Source organism: Caretta caretta, chromosome 2, assembly GCF_965140235.1.
Source record: "Caretta caretta isolate rCarCar2 chromosome 2, rCarCar1.hap1, whole genome shotgun sequence".
Lineage (NCBI taxonomy): Eukaryota > Metazoa > Chordata > Testudines > Cheloniidae > Caretta > Caretta caretta.
Genome location: NC_134207.1, coordinates 137,681,184 through 137,701,870, shown reverse-complemented (window position 1 = coordinate 137,701,870; position 20,687 = coordinate 137,681,184).

The following is a 20,687-nucleotide window of genomic DNA, read 5'->3' as shown; positions in this document are numbered from 1 at the left end:
GCTATTGGTGCGGGAAGTGAAACCAGGTATTATAGGGATAACAGAAACATGGTGGAATAGTAGTCATGACTGGGGTACAGTTTTGAAGGGTATGTGCTGTTTAGGAAAGACAGAAATAAAGGCAAAGGTGGTGGAGTAGCATTGTATATCAATGATGAGATAGAATGTAAAGAAATGAGAAGCGATGAAATGGATATGACTGAGTCTGTCCAGGCAAAAATCACATTGGGGAAGAAAGCTACAAGAATCTCCCCTGGGATAGTGCTTGGGGTGTGCTATAGACTGCCGGGATCCGATTTGGATATGGATAGAGACCTCTTTAATGTTTTTAATGAAGTAAATACTAATGGAAACTGTGTGATCATGGGAGACTTTAACTTCCCAGATATAGACCGGAGGACAAGTGCTAGTAATAATAGTAGGGCTCAGATTTTCCTGGATATGATAACTGATGGATTCCTTCACCATGTAGTTGCTGAACCCACAAGAGGGGATGCCATTTTAGATTTGGTTTTGGTGAGTAGTGAGGACCTCATAGAAGAAATGGTTGTAGGGAACAACCTTGGTTTGAGCGATCATGAGCTAATCCAGTTCAAACTAAATGGAAGGATTAAAAAAAAATAGATCTGTGTCTAGGGTTTTTGATTTCAAAAGGGCTAACTTTAAAAAATTAAGGAAATTAGTTAGGGAAGTGGATTGGAATGAAGAACTTGTGAATCTAAAGGCGGAGGAGACCTGGAATTACTTCAAGTCAAAGTTGCAGAAACTATCAGAAGCCTGCATCCCAAGAAAGGGGAAAAAACTCATAGGCAGGAGTTGTAGACCAAGCTGGATCAGCAAGCCTCTCAGAGAGGTGATTAAGAAAAAGCAGAAAGCATACAGGGAGTGGAATATGGGAGGGATCAGCAAGGAAAGCTACCTTATTAAGGTCAGAACATGTAGGGATAAAGTGAGAAAGGCCAAAAGCCATGCAGAGTTGGACCTTGCAAAGGGAATTAAAACCAATAGTAAAAGGTTCTATAGCCATATAAATAAGAAGAAAACAAATAAAGATGAAGTGGGACCACTAAACACTGAGGATGGAGTGGAGGTTAAGGATAATTTAGGCATGGCCCAATATCTAAACAAATACTCTGCCTCAGTCTTTAATGAGGAGTTTAGGGATAATGGTAGGATGACAAATGGGAATGAGTATATGAAGGTAGATATTACCACATCCGAGGTAGAAGCCAAACTCTAACAGCTTAATGGGACTAAATTGGGGGCCCCAGATAATCTTCATCCAAGAATATTAAAGAAACTGGCACATGAAATTGCAAGCCCATTAGCAAAAAATTTAGTAAATCTGTAAACTCAGGGGTTGTACTGTATGACTGGAGAATTGCTAACATAGTTCTTATTTTTAAGAAAGGGAAAAAAAGTGATCCGGGTAACTACAGGCCTGTTAGTTTGACATCTGTAGTACGCAAGGTCTTGGAAAAAATTTTGAAGGAGAAAATAGTTAAGGACATTGAGGTTAAAGGTAATTGGAACAAAATACAACATGGTTTTACAAAAGGTAGCTCGTGTCAAACCAACCTGATCTCCTTCTTTGAGAAGGTAACAGATTTTTTTAGACAAAGGAAACACAGTGGACCTAATCTACCTTGACTTCAGTAAGGCATTTGATACGGTGCCACATGGGGAATTATCAGTTAAATTGGAAAAGATGGGGATCAATAGGAAAATTGAAAGATGGATAAGGAATTGGTTAAAGGGGAGACTACAATGGGTCATACTGAAAGGTGAACTGTCAGGCTGGAAAGAGGTTATTAGTAGAGTTCCTCAGGGATCAGTTTTGGGACCAATCTTATTTAATCTTTTTATTACTAACCTTGCCACAAAAAGTGGGAATGTGCTAATAAAGTTTGCGGATGACACGAAGGTGCGAGGTATTGCCAATACAGAGTGGGACCAGGATATCTTACAGGAAGATCTGGATGACCTTGTTCACTGGAGTAATAGTAATAGGATGAAATTTAACAGTGAAAAGTGCAAGGTCATGCATTTATGGATTAATAACAAGAATTTTTGTTTTAAACTCGGGACGCATCACTTGGAAGTAACAGAGAAGGAGAAGGACCTCGGAGTATTGGTTGATCACAGGATGACTATGAGCCGCCAATATGATATGGCCATGAAAAAAGCTAATGCGGTCTTGGGATGCATCAGGCGAGGTATTTCCAGTAGAGATAAGGAGGTGTTAGTACCATTATACAAGGCACTGGTGAGACCTCACCTGGAATACTGTGTGCAGTTCTGGTCTCCCATGTTTAAGAAGGATGAATTCAAACTGGAACAGGTCCAGAGATGGGCTACTAACATGATCCAGGGAATGGAAAACCTGTCTTATGAAAGAAGACTCAAGGAGCTTGGCTTGTTTAGCCTAACCAAAAGAAGGCTGAGGGGAGATATGATTGCTCCCTATAAATATATCAGAGGGATAAATACCAGGGAGGGAGAGGAATTATTTAAGATCAGTACCAATGTGGACACAAGAACAAATGGATATAAACTGGCCATCAGGAAGTTTAGACTTGAAATTAGACGAAGGTTTCTAACCATCAGAGGAGTGAAGTTCTGGAATAGCCTTCCAAGGGGAGCAGTGGAGGCAAAAGACCTATCTGGCTTCAAGACTAAGCTTGGTAATTTTATGGAGGGGATGGAAGAATGGGATAGCCTAATTTTGGCAATTAATTGATCTTTGACTATTAGTGGTTGTCAAGGTTCCTCCCCCACTCTGAACTCTAGGGTACAGATGTGGGGACCTGCATGAAAAAACCCCCTAAGCTTATCTTTACCAGCTTAGGTCAAAACTTCCCCAAGGTACAAAATATTACACCCGTTATCCTTGGAATGGCCGCTACCACCACCAAACTAATACTGGTTACTGGGGAAGAGCTGTTTGGACGCGTCTTTCCCCCCAAAATACTTCCCAAAACCTTGCACCCCACTTCCTGGACAAGGTTTGGTAAAAAGCCTCACCAGTTTGCCTAGGTGACTACAGACCCAGACCCTTGGATCTTAAGAACAATGAACAATCCTCCCAACACTTGCACCCCCCCTTTGCTGGGAAATGTTGGATAAAAAGCCTCACCAATTTGCATAGGTGACCACAGACCCAAACCCTTGGATCTGAGAACAATGAAAAAGCATTCAGTTTTTACAAGAAGACTTTTAATAAAAAATAGAAGTAAATAGAAATAAAGAAATCCCCCCTGTAAAATCAGGATGGTAGATATCTTACAGGGTAATTAGATTCAAAAACATAGAGAACCCCTCTAGGCAAAACCTTAAGTTACAAAAAAGATACACAGACAGAAGTAGTTATTCTATTCAGCACAATGCTTTTCTCAGCCATTTAAAGAAACCATAATCTAACACATACCTAGCTAGATTACTTACTAAATGTTCTAAGACTCCATTCCTGTTCTGTCTCTGGCAAGAGCAGCACACAGACAGACACAAACCCTTTGTTTGTCTCCCTCCTCCCAGCTTTTGAAAGTATCTTGTCTCCTCATTGGTCATTTTGGTCAGGTGCCAGCGAGGTTACCTTTAGCTTCTTAACCCTTTACAGGTGAGAGGAGCTTTCCCCTGGCCAGGAGGGATTTCAAAGGGGTTTACCCTTCCCTTTATATTTATGACACGCCCCCCAAATCTCAGCTAGGGTGAAACACTGGCTGGGATTTCTTCCTGGAGCTCTAGGAAAACAGAGTTAATAAGACACATGCATCTCTAAATATACTACCAAGTACATAAAGACTAACAATATTTTCCACATCTCAAAGACGATTTTAACCAGTTCATTCTGGGAAACTTTCACGGGAGAGTGCATCAGCCACTTTGTTAGAAGCTCCTGAGATGTGTTGGATGTCGAAATCAAAATCTTGGAGAGCTAAACTCCACCGAAGAAGTTTTTTGTTAGTTTCTTTGACGGTGTGAAGCCACTTTAGTGCAGCATGGTCGGTTTGCAGGTGGAAACGCCGTCCCCAAACATATGGGCGTAGCTTTTCCAGAGCGTAGACAATGGCATAACATTCTTTTTCAGTGACTGACCAGTTGCTTTCCCTCTCAGACAGTTTTTTGCTGAGAAACACTACAGGGTGGAATTCTTGATCAGGTCCTTTCTGCATTAAAACTGCTCCCACAGCACGCTCGGACGCATCTGTGGTTACTAGGAACGGTTTGTCAAAGTCTGGGGCCCTTAGTACAGGGTCAGACATGAGTGTCGCTTTAAGCTTGTTAAAGGCCTTCTGACACTTTCCGGTCCACTGAACAGCATTTGGCTGTTTCTTTTTGGTTAGGTCTGTCAGTGGGGCAGCGATTTGGCTGTAGTGCGGTACAAATCGTCTGTAATAACCGGCCAAGCCTAAGAAAGATTGAACCTGTTTCTTTGACTTTGGGACAGGCCACTTTTGGATAGCATCCACTTTGGCCTGTAGGGGGCTGATAGTTCCTTGACCCACCTGGTGTCCAAGGTAAGTCACTCTGTTTAGGCCTATTTGACACTTCTTAGCCTTAACAGTTAGTCCTGCCTCCCTTATGCGCTCAAGGACTTTTTGTAGATGTTCCAGGTGGTCTGCCCAGGAATCCGAAAATATGGCCACATCGTCAAGGTAGGCGACTGCATATTCTCCTAATCCCGCTAGGAGACCATCTACAAGTCTTTGGAAAGTGGCGGGTGCATTTCGCAGCCCGAAAGGGAGTACATTAAATTCATACAGCCCGAGATGTGTGATGAAGGCTGACCTTTCCTTGGCAGATTCATCTAGCGGTACCTGCCAGTACCCCTTGGTTAAGTCCAAGGTAGAGATGAACTGGGCCCGTCCCAGTTTCTCTAATAGTTCATCTGTGCGTGGCATTGGATAGTTGTCTGGGCGAGTTACAGCATTTAGCTTACGGTAGTCCACGCAAAAACGTATTTCCCCATCTGGTTTGGGAACTAGAACCACTGGAGATGCCCATGCACTTTCAGAGGGGCGGATTACCCCCATCTGTAACATATCCTGGATCTCCCGTTCTATAGCAGTTTTAGCTTGAGGAGACACCCGGTAAGGTTGGACCCTAATTGGGTGAGCATTACCTGTGTCAATGGAGTGGTATGCCCGTTCAGTCAGTCCTGGGGTGGCTGAGAACGTTGGCGCATAGCTAGTGCACAGCTCCTGGATCTGCTGTCGCTGCATACGCCCAAGGGTCATGGAGAGGTTCACCTCTTCCACACCACCAGCACATTTCCCTTCGTAGTAAACACCTTCAGGCCACTCAGCGTCGTCTCCTCCCTGGGCTGTAAACTGACAAACCTTTAATTCTCTGGAATAAAAGGGCTTTAGAGAATTAATATGGTACACCTTAGGCTTTCGGTTGGAGGTGGGGAATGCTATGAGATAATTAACAGCTCCCAGGCGCTCCTGGACCGTGAATGGCCCTTTCCACGATGCTTCCATTTTATGGGCCTGGAGCGCCTTTAAGACCATGACCTGGTCTCCTACTTTGAAGGAACGCTCTCTGGCATGTTTATCATACCAGGCTTTTTGCTCTTTTTGAGCATCCTGTAAGTTTTCTTTAGCAAGGGCTAAAGAGGTTCGGAGGGTGTTTTGTAGGTTGGTTACAAAGTCCAGAATATTAGTTCCTGGAGAAGGTGTAAATCCCTCCCATTGCTGCTTCACCAACTGCAATGGCCCCTTAACCTCACGGCCATATACAAGTTCAAATGGGGAAAACCCTAAACTGGGATGTGGTACAGCTCTGTAGGCAAAGAGCAACTGCTGCAACACTAGATCCCAATCATTGGAGTGCTCATTTACAAATTTACGTATCATGGCCCCCAAAGTTCCATTAAACTTCTCCACCATGCCATTTGTTTGATGGTGGTAAGGAGTGGCAACCAAGTGATTTACCCCATGAGCTTCCCAAAGGTTTTTCATAGTTCCTGCCAGGAAATTAGTCCCTGCATCTGTGAGGATGTCGGAGGGCCAACCTACCTTGGCAAAAATGTCTGCTAGTGCCTGGCACACACTTATAGCCCTGGTGTTGCTCAGAGCTACTGCTTCCGGCCATCGGGTGGCAAAATCCATGAAAGTCAGTATGTACTGCTTTCCTCTGGGTGTCTTTTTCGGAAAAGGACCCAGAATATCCACAGCTACTCGCTGAAATGGAACTTCAATGATGGGGAGTGGCTGGAGAGGGGCTTTGACCTGGTCTTGGGGTTTTCCCACTCTTTGGCACACCTCACAAGACTGGACATAGGTAGAAACATCCTTGCCCATTCCCTCCCAGTGGAATGACCCCCCCAAACGGTCTTTGGTCCTGTTCACCCCAGCATGGCCACTAGGGTGATCGTGGGCTAAGCTCAAGAGCTTGGCCCGGTATTTAGTTGGAACTACCAACTGTCTCTGAGGATGCCAGTCCTCCTGGTGTCCACCAGAAAGAGTTTCCTTGTATAAAAGTCCTCTTTCTACAACAAACCTGGATCGATTAGAAGAGCTGAGAGGCGGTGGGTTGCTCCGTGCCGCCGTCCAAGCTCTCTGGAGGCTTTCATCTGCTTCCTGTTCGGTCTGGAACTGTTCCCTTGATGCTGGAGACATCAGTTCCTCATGGGATTGTGGACTTAGGCTTGGTCCCTCTGGAAGCGATATAGGGGATGGAGCTGTTTCTGGTGACTGTGAACCACTCTCCGCTGGTGCACTATGTTGGGATTCAGGCTCCGGCTGAGCCTCTTGGGTCGGGTTATCGGCTGCTGCCAGTTCAGGTTCGGTGGGGCCCTCTGTTGTTGAGGTTGCAAGTACTGGATTCAGTGCTGACACGGGGTCTGGTGTTGGTTGTTCGGCTGGTTCCGGTTCTGGGACTGGTTCCGTCTGGGTCTCTGGGACTGGATCTACTACTGCTGTTGCAGACATTGGCCTGGGGTCCAGGTCCATCACCTCTGACTGGGTCCTGATAGAAGTTTCTGGAACAGAGCTAGGCCTCACGGCTTGTTTAGCCTGGCTGCAGGTGACCATTCCCACCCTCTTGGCCTGCTTCACATGATTGGCCAAGTCTTCCCCCAACAGCATGGGGATGGGATAATCATCATAGACTGCAAAAGTCCACATTCCTGACCAGCCCTTGTACTGGACAGGCAACTTGGCTGTAGGCAAATTGAAAGAGTTGGACTTGAAGGGTTGAATCGTCACTTGGATCTCTGGGTTGATTAAATTGGGGTCCACTAAGGAAGCATGGATAGCTGACACTTGTGCTCCGGTGTCCCTCCACGCGGTGACCTTCTTCCCGCCCACACTCACAGCTTCCCTCCGCTCCAAGGGTATCTGGGAGGTATCTGGGCCTGTGGACCTCTGGTGTGATTCCGGTGCAATGAACTGTAATCTGTTGGGGTTCTTGGGGCAGTTGGCCTTTACATGCCCCAGCTTGTTACACTTAAAACATCGTCCAGCTGACGGGTCACTGGGGCGAGGAGGGTTGCTGGAGAACGGGGTGGTGGGACGATAAGGGGTCTGGAGGGTTCTTTGGGAGGTAGGTGGGGCTTTGGGCGGCCCCCGGTAATAGGGTGTGGTCTGGGGTGGTCCCTTCTGGTCTCCACTCCAACTGCGACCAGTTTTCTTCTTCTCTGCCACCTCCACCCATCTGGCTCCAATCTCTCCTGCCTCGATTACAGTTTTGGGCTTCCCGTCTAGGATGTATCTTTCTATTTCCTCAGGAACACCCTCTAAGAATTGTTCCATTTGCATTAGGAAGGGCAAATTTACTGGAGATTCAACACTTGCTCCTGATATCCAGGCATCCCAATGTTTCACAATGTGGTAGGCATGTCGGGTAAATGACATGTCTGGTTTCCACCTTAGGGCTCTGAACCTCCGACGAGACTGCTCGGGTGTTATCCCCATTCTGACTCTCGCCTTGGATTTAAACAGTTCATACTTGTTCATGTGTTCTTTAGGCATTTCAGCTGCCACCTCAGCTAAGGGTCCACTGAGCTGCGGCCTCAGCTCTACCATGTATTGGTCAGTAGAGATGTTGTACCCAAGGCAGGCCCTTTCGAAGTTCTCTAAGAAGGCCTCAGTATCATCACCTGCCTTGTAGGTGGGGAACTTTCTGGGATGGGAAGTGGTACCTGGAGAAGGATTGCTAGGGTTTGTTGGTATATTCTGCTGGGCCTTTATCCTCTCCACCTCCTCCACATGCTTCCTCTCTTTTTCCTTCTCCTCCTCCACATGCTTCCTCTCTTTTTCCTTCTCCTCCTCCACATGCTTCCTCTCTTTTTCCTTCTCCTCCTCCACATGCTTCCTTGCCTCCATTTCCCTCTTGTGGGCAGCCTCCTGTACCTCCTTCTCCAGCCGCATGAGTTCTATCTGTCTTTCATGTTCCCTTTGTCTTTCCTCAGCCTGAAATTTGGCTAATTCCAGCTGTAGTTGAGCTGAGGATTTGGTCATTCTAACCTCTCTGTTTTTAACTAACTTTACACCTGAGGTTTAGAAATAAACAAACAAAACTTGGCTGTAAAATTTTGCTGTGCTGCAATAGAATACCTATTCTCTGATAGTGATTGTCAGCCTACAGAAAAAGACAATTCCCTTGTCTCTGCTCTGGGCCCAAATTAAAGCAAAAAACCTCCAACTGCTTGGAAACCTGCTTACCCAGCCCAAAGAAAAAGCAAATGGGTAGAACACACACCCCCTATTTACTTTTAGGAAGAAAAGAAAAAAAAAACAATGGGTTGGAAGACTGTGAATTTCCCTGCAGGAGTTAAGTACCCTGCCTCCAGGCAAAAAAACCTGCAATTCACAAGATAATCCCCTTTTGTCTCTGCTTGGCCACAAAGCAGAGAGAAACCAATCTGCTTTCAGTTTCAAAGCTGCTTTCTGGACTTTCTTTCCAAAGAAAAAAAATTTCCTTTTTAAAATCTGTATTTCTAGTTCAAAAAATCTCAACTGGATCTCAAATGATTTCAGGTTAATCCCACCACTGTGCCACCATGTCAAGGTTCCTCCCCCACTCTGAACTCTAGGGTACAGATGTGGGGACCTGCATGAAAAAACCCCCTAAGCTTATCTTTACCAGCTTAGGTCAAAACTTCCCCAAGGTACAAAATATTACACCCGTTATCCTTGGAATGGCCGCTACCACCACCAAACTAATACTGGTTACTGGGGAAGAGCTGTTTGGACGCGTCTTTCCCCCCAAAATACTTCCCAAAACCTTGCACCCCACTTCCTGGACAAGGTTTGGTAAAAAGCCTCACCAGTTTGCCTAGGTGACTACAGACCCAGACCCTTGGATCTTAAGAACAATGAACAATCCTCCCAACACTTGCACCCCCCCTTTGCTGGGAAATGTTGGATAAAAAGCCTCACCAATTTGCATAGGTGACCACAGACCCAAACCCTTGGATCTGAGAACAATGAAAAAGCATTCAGTTTTTACAAGAAGACTTTTAATAAAAAATAGAAGTAAATAGAAATAAAGAAATCCCCCCTGTAAAATCAGGATGGTAGATATCTTACAGGGTAATTAGATTCAAAAACATAGAGAACCCCTCTAGGCAAAACCTTAAGTTACAAAAAAGATACACAGACAGAAATAGTTATTCTATTCAGCACAATGCTTTTCTCAGCCATTTAAAGAAACCATAATCTAACACATACCTAGCTAGATTACTTACTAAATGTTCTAAGACTCCATTCCTGTTCTGTCTCTGGCAAGAGCAGCACACAGACAGACACAAACCCTTTGTTTGTCTCCCTCCTCCCAGCTTTTGAAAGTATCTTGTCTCCTCATTGGTCATTTTGGTCAGGTGCCAGCGAGGTTACCTTTAGCTTCTTAACCCTTTACAGGTGAGAGGAGCTTTCCCCTGGCCAGGAGGGATTTCAAAGGGGTTTACCCTTCCCTTTATATTTATGACAGTGGTAAATATGCCCAATCGCCTGTGATGGGACGCTAGATCGGATGGGATCTGAGTTACTACAGAGAATTCTTTCTTGGGTGTCTGGCTGGTGAGTCTTGGCCACATGCTCAGGGTTTAGCTGATTGCCATATTTGGGGTCGGGAAGGAATTTTCCTCCAGGGCAGATTGGAAGAGGTCCTGGGGGGGTTTTGCCTTCCGCTGCAGCATGGGTCACTTGCTGGAGGATTCTCTGCACCTTGAAGTCTTTAAACCACGAGTTAAGGACTTCAATAGCTCAGACATAGGTCAAGGGATTGTTACAGGAGTGGGTGGGTGAGATTATGTGGCCTGTGTTGTGCAGGAGGTCAGACTAGATGATCATAATGGTCCCTTCTGACCTTAAAGTCTATGAGTCTAGGAAAACAAGCAAAGTTAAAGAAACGACTGAACACTGGCAACGTAGGGAGAATTATACAGAAAGAGTAATTCTTTAGGAAGAACTAAGATGCCTCAAGGTGAGAGAATATAGATTAAAAGTATTGGTGAGAGTGCTGGGAAAATGGGGTAGCATTAAAAAAGGATTAAAGCACCTTTTCAAGGATACAGGACAGGGTCATAGCCTCACATGCTGAGGCTACTGTGCCATAAAATGATAGGAGAAGGGGAAGGAAACCAGGCAGGAGGCCCTGATGAGAAGTAGTGGGGAGTTTCCTCTCCTGGGCTACAAGCATAGTGAATTTGGGCAAAAGGAGTGTTTTGGACTGAAGTCTGAAGGAAAGCTGTGGCAAGGGCTACAGAAGGCTCCTACAGAGAGCAGGTTAGGCTCCCGTGAGGCCGTGAGGTAGAGCCAGTAAGAAGCAGAGAGGCTGAATGCAAAAGCAAGGGGAGATTCTGGAGGAGTCGAGCAGAGGTATAACTCGTATGTGGTGGACACTGTGGAGAACATTGCAGAGGACTTGCTTGCAGGAGCCCTGACGTGAGAGATGTGGTTAGTGGGAAGAAGTCAGGGGGCAGCTGCAACAAGTCTGGCAGAGCACACTATAGCTACTTGTTATAGTGTCTCTGGATTGGGACCCACTGTAGATGGTGGGTCTAGGTTCTCTTACCAATCAGTGGGAAGGTAGTATGAAGCTCCTGGCAAAGTGATGAGAACAATTGGAACCCTTGAGAGAAGGGCTGTGATGAAGACCATGCTGCCCAGAACTGAGACCAAAGACCTTTTTGAAAGGATATTAGGACTATTAGATGGACTTTTTCTCCACCAGAAGTGGTAGAACTAAGGTGTGTTCTGTCCAGAAGGCCGATCCCTGGGAAAGGGCAGACTACCGTGGGACTGGAATGACTATCCACAGGGGATTCTAGATGTGAAAGAGCTGCTATGCCACAACCAGCCACATGGGATGTGCAGCAGGAAGCCACTTTTCTACAATTTGGTAAAAGAAATAGTAGTTTTTTATTTTCTGCATAATTACCCTGTAGAATTCCCTGCCACAGGACAGAAGTCAAGAGCTTAGTAGGATTCAAAACAGGACTAGGCATATATGACTATTGTATGCAGGTACACTAGGCAGGATAAAAATGTTTAAAGGACCACAATCATGTTTCAGGATATAAGCCCACTATTAACTGCATACGATTAGGAAGAAATTTTCCCCATAGGCAAAATATTATTAATCATTATGGGGATTTAATTCTTCGTCTGCAGTATCAGGTATTTGCCACTGTTGAGACAGGATTCTGAAATACATAGATCACTGTTCTGACCCACTATGGCAATTCCCATTTGAAGACTTGACTGTGAAGGAACTTCCATAGTGATTTACTGTTCTCCATTTTACGTCTTAAAATGGAGGATTACAAACTACAAAACTGTCAATATTCCACATGGGGGAAAAAAAACCAAAACAGGTTCAGATATATATGAACATCAAAACTTTGTCAGTTTCAGGAGAGCAGTATTTTATGCTCCACTTCTCTCTCCCCCACTAAATTATTCAACTGGTACAACCTATTTGCTATAGTGCAGCTCCTCACAGTACTCAGAAGCAGTTCTATATCTCCTGGCTTCCAACCTGAACTGTCACAGTGCGGTCTTGGCTAGTTTCTTTTGGCTTACTTAGTGGTTTACTCCTAACAAAATAGCTCCTTTGCCCCCAATTCCATAAGAAAGATTTATAAAAATTGTCACTCAGTAGTTCAAAGACTACCTCAAATAACTGAAGTACATCTTGGATATCTGACACTACTACAGAAACAGAGTTACTTGACAACATATCACTTAGAAGCAGTGATCTTTCAGGAAGCAAAGAGGAAATGATGAGGCCCCTAAACATATTGCTAGGGATGCAAGCCAGGTAGAAGAAAACTAGTCTTTGGCCACTGTCAAATATGGAGAGAAAAGCTGGCAGCTATGGCTGGTTAGGCTGATGGGAGAGATGTAGATTACAAAGGAAGTAGGGCTGCCCACTCCCCATAGGGTAAAGGAAAAGATCTTTCTGCAATGAAAGAATATTGATTTTACGGGGGGGAAGGGGGAGGAAAGAAGGGGTAATTGTGAATCAAGTGACCAATTGGGGACAAGAAAAATGAGGTAGCTGAGGACTATGATTGTAGTGGTGACAAATTGCTAGACCCATGATAAAAAGTAATTTGTTGCTTTTTCTATTTGGGTTATCGCTGGTGTTACTTCCCAGAATAAGTGGAAGGAAGCTGCCCTGTGTGATTTTGTATGTACGACTACATAAAAGAAGCTGAGAATGAAATGGCTTGTCTTTCCTTTCACTACCTGGCTTAAGAAGGTTTGTGGTATTGGAAAAAGAAAAGGAGTACTTGTGGCACCTTAGAGACTAACCAATTTATTTGAGCATGAGCTTTCGTGAGCTACAGCTCACTTCATCGGATGCATACCGTGGAAACTGCAGCAGACTTTATATACACACAGAGAATATGAAACAATACCTCCTCCCACCCCACTGTCCTGCTGGTAATAGCTTATCTAAAGTGATCATCAAGTTGGGCCATTTCCAGCACAAATCCAGGTTTTCTCACCCTCCACCCCCCCACACACAAATTCACTCTCCTGCTGGTAATAGCCCATCCAAAGTGACAACTCTCTACACAATGTGCATGATAATCAAGGTGGGCCATTTCCAGCACAAATTCAGGTTTTCTCACCCCCCCACCCCCATACACACACAAACTCACTCTCCTGCTGGTAATAGCTCATCCAAAGTGACCACTCTCCCTACAATGTGTATGGTAATCAAGGTGGGCCATGTCCAGCACAAATCCAGGCTTTCTCACTCCCCCCCCCGCCCGCAGTTTCCACGGTATGCATCCAATGAAGTGAGCTGTAGCTCACGAAAGCTCATGCTCAAATAAATTGGTTAGTCTCTAAGGTGCCACAAGTACTCCTTTTCTTTTTGCGAATACAGACTAACACGGCTGTTACTCTGAAACCTGTGGTATTGGAGTAAGTTTTCCGCTTCCTGCAATATGGCATGCCTGAAAATCAGTGCCAATGTTTCCTCTCTGTAAAACAGGCTTATTCCTTCCATATGCCTGTCTCCAAGGAATACAGTAAATATATGCCTGTTAAAGCAAAAATCTAATTGATATCATATCCAAAAACTAGATAAAACTATGTCGTTTGCTTTCTAAGCAAAGAGCATGTTCTAAAGAGCAGCTTTATAGCGTTGACAGGGAAGTATGTTAAGAGATCTCCAACAGGAAAGATGGATCTCTGTGAAGACAACTTTCTAAGCTTTTTCTGTGGAACTGAAAATAGTTACTTGCTCAGGTATTTGGGGAGGAAGGACCTTGATGAGGGCTAACTTTCCTCACGGAGGGGAGCCTTGTTCCTTGCTGTAAGGCTATTGGTTAAAACACTTTTTCAATTAATTATTTTTTTTTATGGATATTGAATAATCAAACTAAACAGACTTTTTTTTAAGAAGAAGAAAGGGAGAGATGGGTGTTTGACTCTAAAAACTGGGTGATAAACTTGGTGCAGTACATGTTGCCAGTTGACATCCTAACTAGATTTACTGAAAACGGTCAATAAATGTCAGTAGTTAAAGCTTCTAAGGCCATATTTCTATCCGAAACAATGCAGACTATAAAATCTTCACTGTATAAGAGGTGAGGAGGCAAGAAGGCACAGGAAACTTATTCTTTTCATTAAGAGTGACAAGTTGTGGAAGAATACCAGGTCTGTGACCTTCAGTGTGAAGTTTATGAATTTCTTAACTTGAAACCTTGATTGTCTTGCTTGATGTAAAGAAAAAAAGCATGAAGTATTATTCTCTTCTGCTTTTAAGCTTGGAAAGCTATTCCCACCACTACAAAATGTAAATAAGCTATCAGATCAGAAAGATCATGTTTTGCGCTCTATTTGCAGAAGTGTAAATCAGAGCAGAGGAAAGCAAGGCCCAAAACTGTGTGTGTATTTACTATTACAGGCTTGTGGGCACCTTCTACTTGCTAGTGTCATTCTTGAGTGAAGAAAGCCAAGGAAATGTTGCTCTTGGTTAATTGTATTAATTTGGTTAATTTGTATGCAATTAACAGTTCTAAAATTTAAGCTTCACAGCATCAAAAACAGAATTAAAGAATAAGGGTACAAATTAATAAAGTCAGTTTGAAAACGACAAATGTTTGTTTGGATTTGCTTGGACTTCTGAAACTATGACACTTATAACCAAGGAGTGACTTGTGGTGATGCTCTTAAATCTCACTCTGGGTCAACTCCTTGCTAGTCATGCTACCATTCCCAATTGCCATTCATAACCTTTCTCACTGATGTCCTTTGGGGGTGATTCTAGCACCTTCTCTGTTATGTCTAGTTGGTAACAGGGGTAGAAATGTTTTTTGGTATATTTGAGTGGGCCTGCCTAAGGATTTTGGGGAGCTTCAGTGACTCTCTGGCACCTCAAACTTTGATTACAGAAAAACTATTTAAAACATTGCTCTCGACTCCCAAGATGAGGTTCTTAGGTGAGCAATAAAAATAATGAATTAATTTATAAGTGAGTTGTTAAAGGTGCCAGACTGATTGGGAAACAATCCATAATCATATCAGCTTCATTGAACTGCTTGTCTGTAGAAGAGAGGACTGGTGGTGTAAGATGAAGTAATTCCCTCCAAATCCTTCTCATCTATGGATAACAAAAGACAATCTCTGAGGTAAACTACAGATATTTATCTGCCCATTCAATCTTTGACTTGCCTGAGACTGCCAAAAATTGGTACTAAATGTGGTGGTGGTATGACATGGACATTCGTTCTCTAGGAACTAGACAGACAGTGTCTGTCGCCCACATTCTCCACCACATGTTTGGGGGCTAAGGTCCAAATTTGGCAGTGCTGCCCAGCAGCAAGAGACAGTGGCTGGGGATAGGAGAACCCAGGCCCCCTCTACGCCATCAGCTTAGAACCCTGGTGCCCAGAGCCATGTGAATAACAGTCCAAATATATGGCCTAGGGGCAGGTGCCCTTACACCTGTACTCTGGGCTACTGCCTACCCCAGCTTCAGTTCCTCCATCTGCACCACTGATCAGTTTCCGGGATCCCCCTGAAGTTCTGTCTGATCACACTCTGGAGGGTTTTCCTTTATCATCCACGGCCCATCGTTCCCTGCCCCCATAGAGGGAAGGGCCTGTGGCAGCTTGGCAGTGAGGCCTGGTCTCAGCTGCGTAGAGCCCCAGTGGTTTCTCTGCAGGAGCTTGCACTGCACAACTGCTCCTCTGCTGTGTCCACCCAGACTTATCTGAGCTGCTCCTTTGTGAGCCCCACCTCCAAAGTGAGCATGCCTAGCAGGTGTGGCTGGGTGGGGCCTTCTGGGTCCAGAGCTTTATGTTATGTTCTTTAACCCTTAGTTCACCAGTGTGTGGCTCATATACCCCATCACAATAACCAGTGGAGATGAAACACATATTTAAACTATTCACAAATTAGCTGCCTGACATTAATAATGCTGCCTGTGGGGCTAGTTGATGTAATACAACTTTAACTGATGAGGAAACTTATGCCTGGGTTATCAAAGAAAATTATTATTGCATAATAAAAGAGAAGCCTCAGTCCAGGCTATAAGTCTGACCCTGCTGCCACTGTAGTAAATTGCACAAGTATTCATTTCAAAAAGTAGAATTTGGGACCTAAAGTTGTGAAGTAGTTGCCTTTGGCTGTATAAACAGGAAAGAAAGCACAGTGAGAGTAGCACCTTCCTGACTACTTAATAGACAAATCACGTGAGCTACCATACAGTATAGCTTTATGGTTCAAGCCAAGAGATCAACTATATAGTGCTCAGTTCTGACCTCCAGCAGTAAGTATACCGTTTCAAACTGGACAAGCTTATGCATCTGAGCATTTAACAGCTGCCTTTATGGTAAACTGATGCTTGTCTGCGTCCTCTAAAAAAGCATTTTACAGTAGATAAACATCCCCATATCTAATCAAAGCTCCCATCTGTGTCCTAAATTTAGATTGCATGCCATGGCTGAAAAACCACATTTTGACTGGCACTGCCAACTTTGGTTGGCCAAATGCCTGGAGATTTTGTCACATGACATAAGCTTTAATTAAAAGTTACGCTTTAATTCCTGGAGACTCCCGGACAATCCTGGAGGATTGGCAACCCTAACTGTGACATGAGTTACACATAAATGAGAAGCCTGCTTTATACCATGAGCTGCTGTATCCTGAACTGCAAGCGGTGGAAGACTGTCACCTGTAAAAACGGCAGTTTTGCCAGAAAAAAGGTTACTTTAAAAAGGTTCCTGTTCTCCCCCCCCATTTTTCTAAACCTCTTTCATCAGTTTCTCTCATTGAATTAATGCCAATAATTATAATTCAGTCACAGTTGCTCTGGTTAACACAACACTAACTTAGACTCATGAGTATTAAGAGAAAAAATTATAAAACTCAGTTGAGAGAATTCTCTGGAAATTTCCCTGGGTTGCTTTTTGTCAAGACATGGATGCAGCTAGGGTTCAAAAATCAAGATTCTAACACATGCTAGAGATAAAAAGCTTATTCTTGCTGTAATTAGACAGAATCTAGTTTTTAACATTAAAAAACAAAATGTAGAGATTTTAAAGTGCTTTATCCTCTTTTCAAGAACAAATGCACTTAAGGTGTTGCTCATAAACTGTGTTTTCTTGATAAAATGCTCAAAAATCTCTAACTACAGGACCAAATTTGTAAATTAATGATAGGCCAGATCTCTTAAAAGCAAAACTGAAATCTCCCTTCAGAAAACTGTCTCTCACATGGTGCCAATAGGAAACGTATTTTCTCCAGGATGGACAGTGGGTATTGTATAGTCAGAACTCTTGTCTTCAGAAATGGCTGTCCCCTCCTGAAATCTAGATTCTCAATAGAAATTGGATTAAGAAATAGTGTTAGGAGATGAGGAAGAAAGGGAGTGTGTTATATATGCTCTGCTCTCAAGACATAAAAAAAGATGACAAATATGGTGGTAACGTCTCATGTGTGCCATGACTTTGAAAATTCTAGTTATCCCAGGACAGCAATGGGAGGCTAATGAGTTCTAGGCAAAATAAAAGCTGGAACAAACTTGAATGCATCCTGAGGAGCTATTATCGCTAGAAATAAACTTAGTCTGAATCCACTCTTTCAAAATGCAGTTCTGAACCTCTTAACCTTCTGGTTAAACCCAGTTAAACCTTTTTATTTTTCCCCCTTTCTTTTTTTTTTAAAGAAAGTTGGCATCAGACAACTCTCCCAAACACTTAATCCAAATCACCACACTTCTAGCAATGTATCAAACAAGAGCAAGAATTACTTGACTCCATTATACAACCTTCTACTCTGAGTGTGGTTGATTTGTAAACATAATTTTCTGTTTACTTAAAAAGGAACTACCTTCTAGCAAATGACCCAAATTAAATTATGGAGCCAAGGGCAGCTTTATCGCAACCCGCTTGTTCTCTTGGTCTGGTTCTGATAACATAATAAACAGACAGTAAGTTTTTGCTATTCAGATGGCGGGGAGAGAACACACCCTGAAGTCAAAGTTAGTAAAAATCAGTGATACCTTGACATGTTTCTCACTGTAAAGGAAGTTTCAAGAAGGGTTGGCTTAGATGTTGTGAAAGGTTAGCAACATGTGGTTTGTTTCTGATACTTTTTACCAAAAAAGTAATAAAAATATCAAATATTCCAGGTCCCAAAGTATAACTTGACATAACAAAGACAACACTTCAATCACTTAAGTTGCGCTGCTTTGGATTTAAGTTCTTGTGCCGAACAAGCAGACCAACATGGAAAATTTCTGATAATAGTCTGCTCACTACTCTACATGATAGATTACCTGTGAGCTAAGCAGTGAAGAACTTAACACAAATAGCAGAAAGGCTTTGGTACAGAAAAATATACATTGAACTAACGGTTCATAAAAGTTTATAAAGATTCATTTTTTCAATAGCATTTTAAGTCCATACCTCCAAATGAAACAAAGTAAAGATAAGATTTTAGTTTTTCCCTTTAAACTTTTTATACTTACAGATTGCAGTGCAGCAAATAAAATATGCTGACAGCTAAAGTGGGGGTGTTTGAGAGTCAGTGATTCAGATTAGAAGTACATGAAAACTGATGTTCAAGGACTAAATGATTTGGTGGTTCTCCTTATCAATAGTACATGCCAAAATCCAACACAATCCTCGGATGTCATTACTTTTCACCTTTGTGTGCAATACTGACAAAGAGGCAAAAGACTGAATGGGCAGGAAGCCTTAACTACCCTCTCATACCTAGAGGATTCCCCATAAAGAGGAGGATTGAGACACTTGGGCTGGGGTGAGGAAAATTACATTGACCCCGCTTGTGTTATATGCACTGTCGTAGTAGATGTGTTGGGCCCAGGATAGTGAGTATTAAGTGTTCTGAGCCACTAGCCCTGCACACCATTTAATGCCTTCAACACCAACTGACTTCACCAGGAGTTAAAGGGTGCTAAGCATTTTGTAGTGGTGGTCAGGATTGGTTCCTTTTTACTACTTCAACTGCAGTGACACCTAAAGTTTCTAATCAAGAAGAGGGTCCCATTATGCTTCTCACAGCAGAGTAAGCCTGCCCCCATCCTGCAGAACTTAATTTCAACATAGAAAAGTGCATAGAGAAAGGGCATATAATATACAAACTGAGTGAACAATGTGGTCTGCAAACATGCTGCTTCATTTATCTTTAACAATTTAGGAAGTGATTACACTTGGAAAAAAAGAAGAAAGGCTACGGTGTGTGTCTGGGGAGGGGTGATGGAGAAAGGAGGGGAAATGGAGAGCACTGAAAAGGTGTGGGGTGGGGTGAAAAGACCTGGAGGGAGAGGCAATTGGAATCAAAAGCCAGTCAGTGCACGAGAGATGCCTAGAGTAAACACTGTTGCTAGAAGTTGAATACGATCTTCAGTGTCTGGAGGACACTGCTGCAGCTGATTCTCAAGTCAGCAGGAGCAAAGAGGCTCTTCCAAGGCTGAACTCCTCCTGGGACTCACTTGATCGGGGGAGGTGGAATGGAGCCCAGTGCCCCAGAACAAGAGTGTTCGCCTGCACAGTTCTAAGTCCAGGACACTGGTTGGGACAGATGCGCCGACTTTCCAAAATGCCGGGGGTGCTCGACCCAGGACTCAAGCACCCACCGAAAAAATAGGAGGTGCTCAGACCTCACAAACCACCAGTAGGTGGCAAGAGCATGTACATGGTGCACAGTGCAACTGGCAGGTGGAAAGCACCCACCAGCAAAAACAAAAGTCAGCGCCTGTGTATAAGAGTCTATGTGGTGTTTAAACTTCATGAAAAGTTACTTGCATTGTTTTCACTTATCTTTGTCATAGAATCTCACGGTTGGAAGGGACCTTAGGAGGTCATCTAGTCCAACACCCTGCTCCAAGCAAGACCAATCCCCAATTTTTGCCCTGATCCCTAAATGGCCCCTCAGGGATTGAACTCACACCCCTGGGTTTAGCAGGCTAATGCTCAAACTACTGAGCTATCGCTCCCCCTCCTGTTATAATGTAGTAGCAAACATTTTACATTGTATATACCCCTGTAACTAAATAACCCATCAAATGAGGAAGAAGCCTTGTGGAATGCAAATGGAGAACTTCACAGAAAAGTGCTAATTTCAAAGCAAGTGGTCATTGAGTGTGATGATCGGAGGTCAAAGACTCAAAATGCATTCCTCAGTCTCTGTCATCAAATGAAAAGTCCACGTGGGTAGTAACAATGTCTGATTGTTTTCTGGGAGTAGAACCTAGAAGCATGATTTCAAGGAAAGATCTGTCATCTCTGGACCGCTTGGACTCTCTCGGGGAGTGGGTGAGGGGTTCCAGCTCTGGGAGGAAATTTGGGTGCGGGCTATGAGCTGGGGCAGGGGTTTGGGGTGTGGAATGGGGGCAGTGGAGAGGCGCTTACCTCGGGCAGTGCGGCTCCCAAGGCGACAGGCACACACACCCCTCCGGCAGCGGCTCATAGGCTCCGGGAGCGCCTTAGCCCTGCTGCTGGCACGTCTCTGCACACCTCTTGGGGAGAGGGAGGCAGCGGCTCTCCTTGCGCTGCCTGGGGCAGGGGCAGCATGTGGAACCACCTCCCCCACCCCACCAGGGGCATGCAGAGACGTGCCAGCAGCCAGCCACTTCCAGAGCGGTGTGGAGCCACCGGCCATGGCATGCAGGCAGCCTGCCTGCCTGAGCTCTGCTGCACCGCCAGCCAGGACTTGGGGGCAGGTTGTCAGATATTTATCCTCCATTTG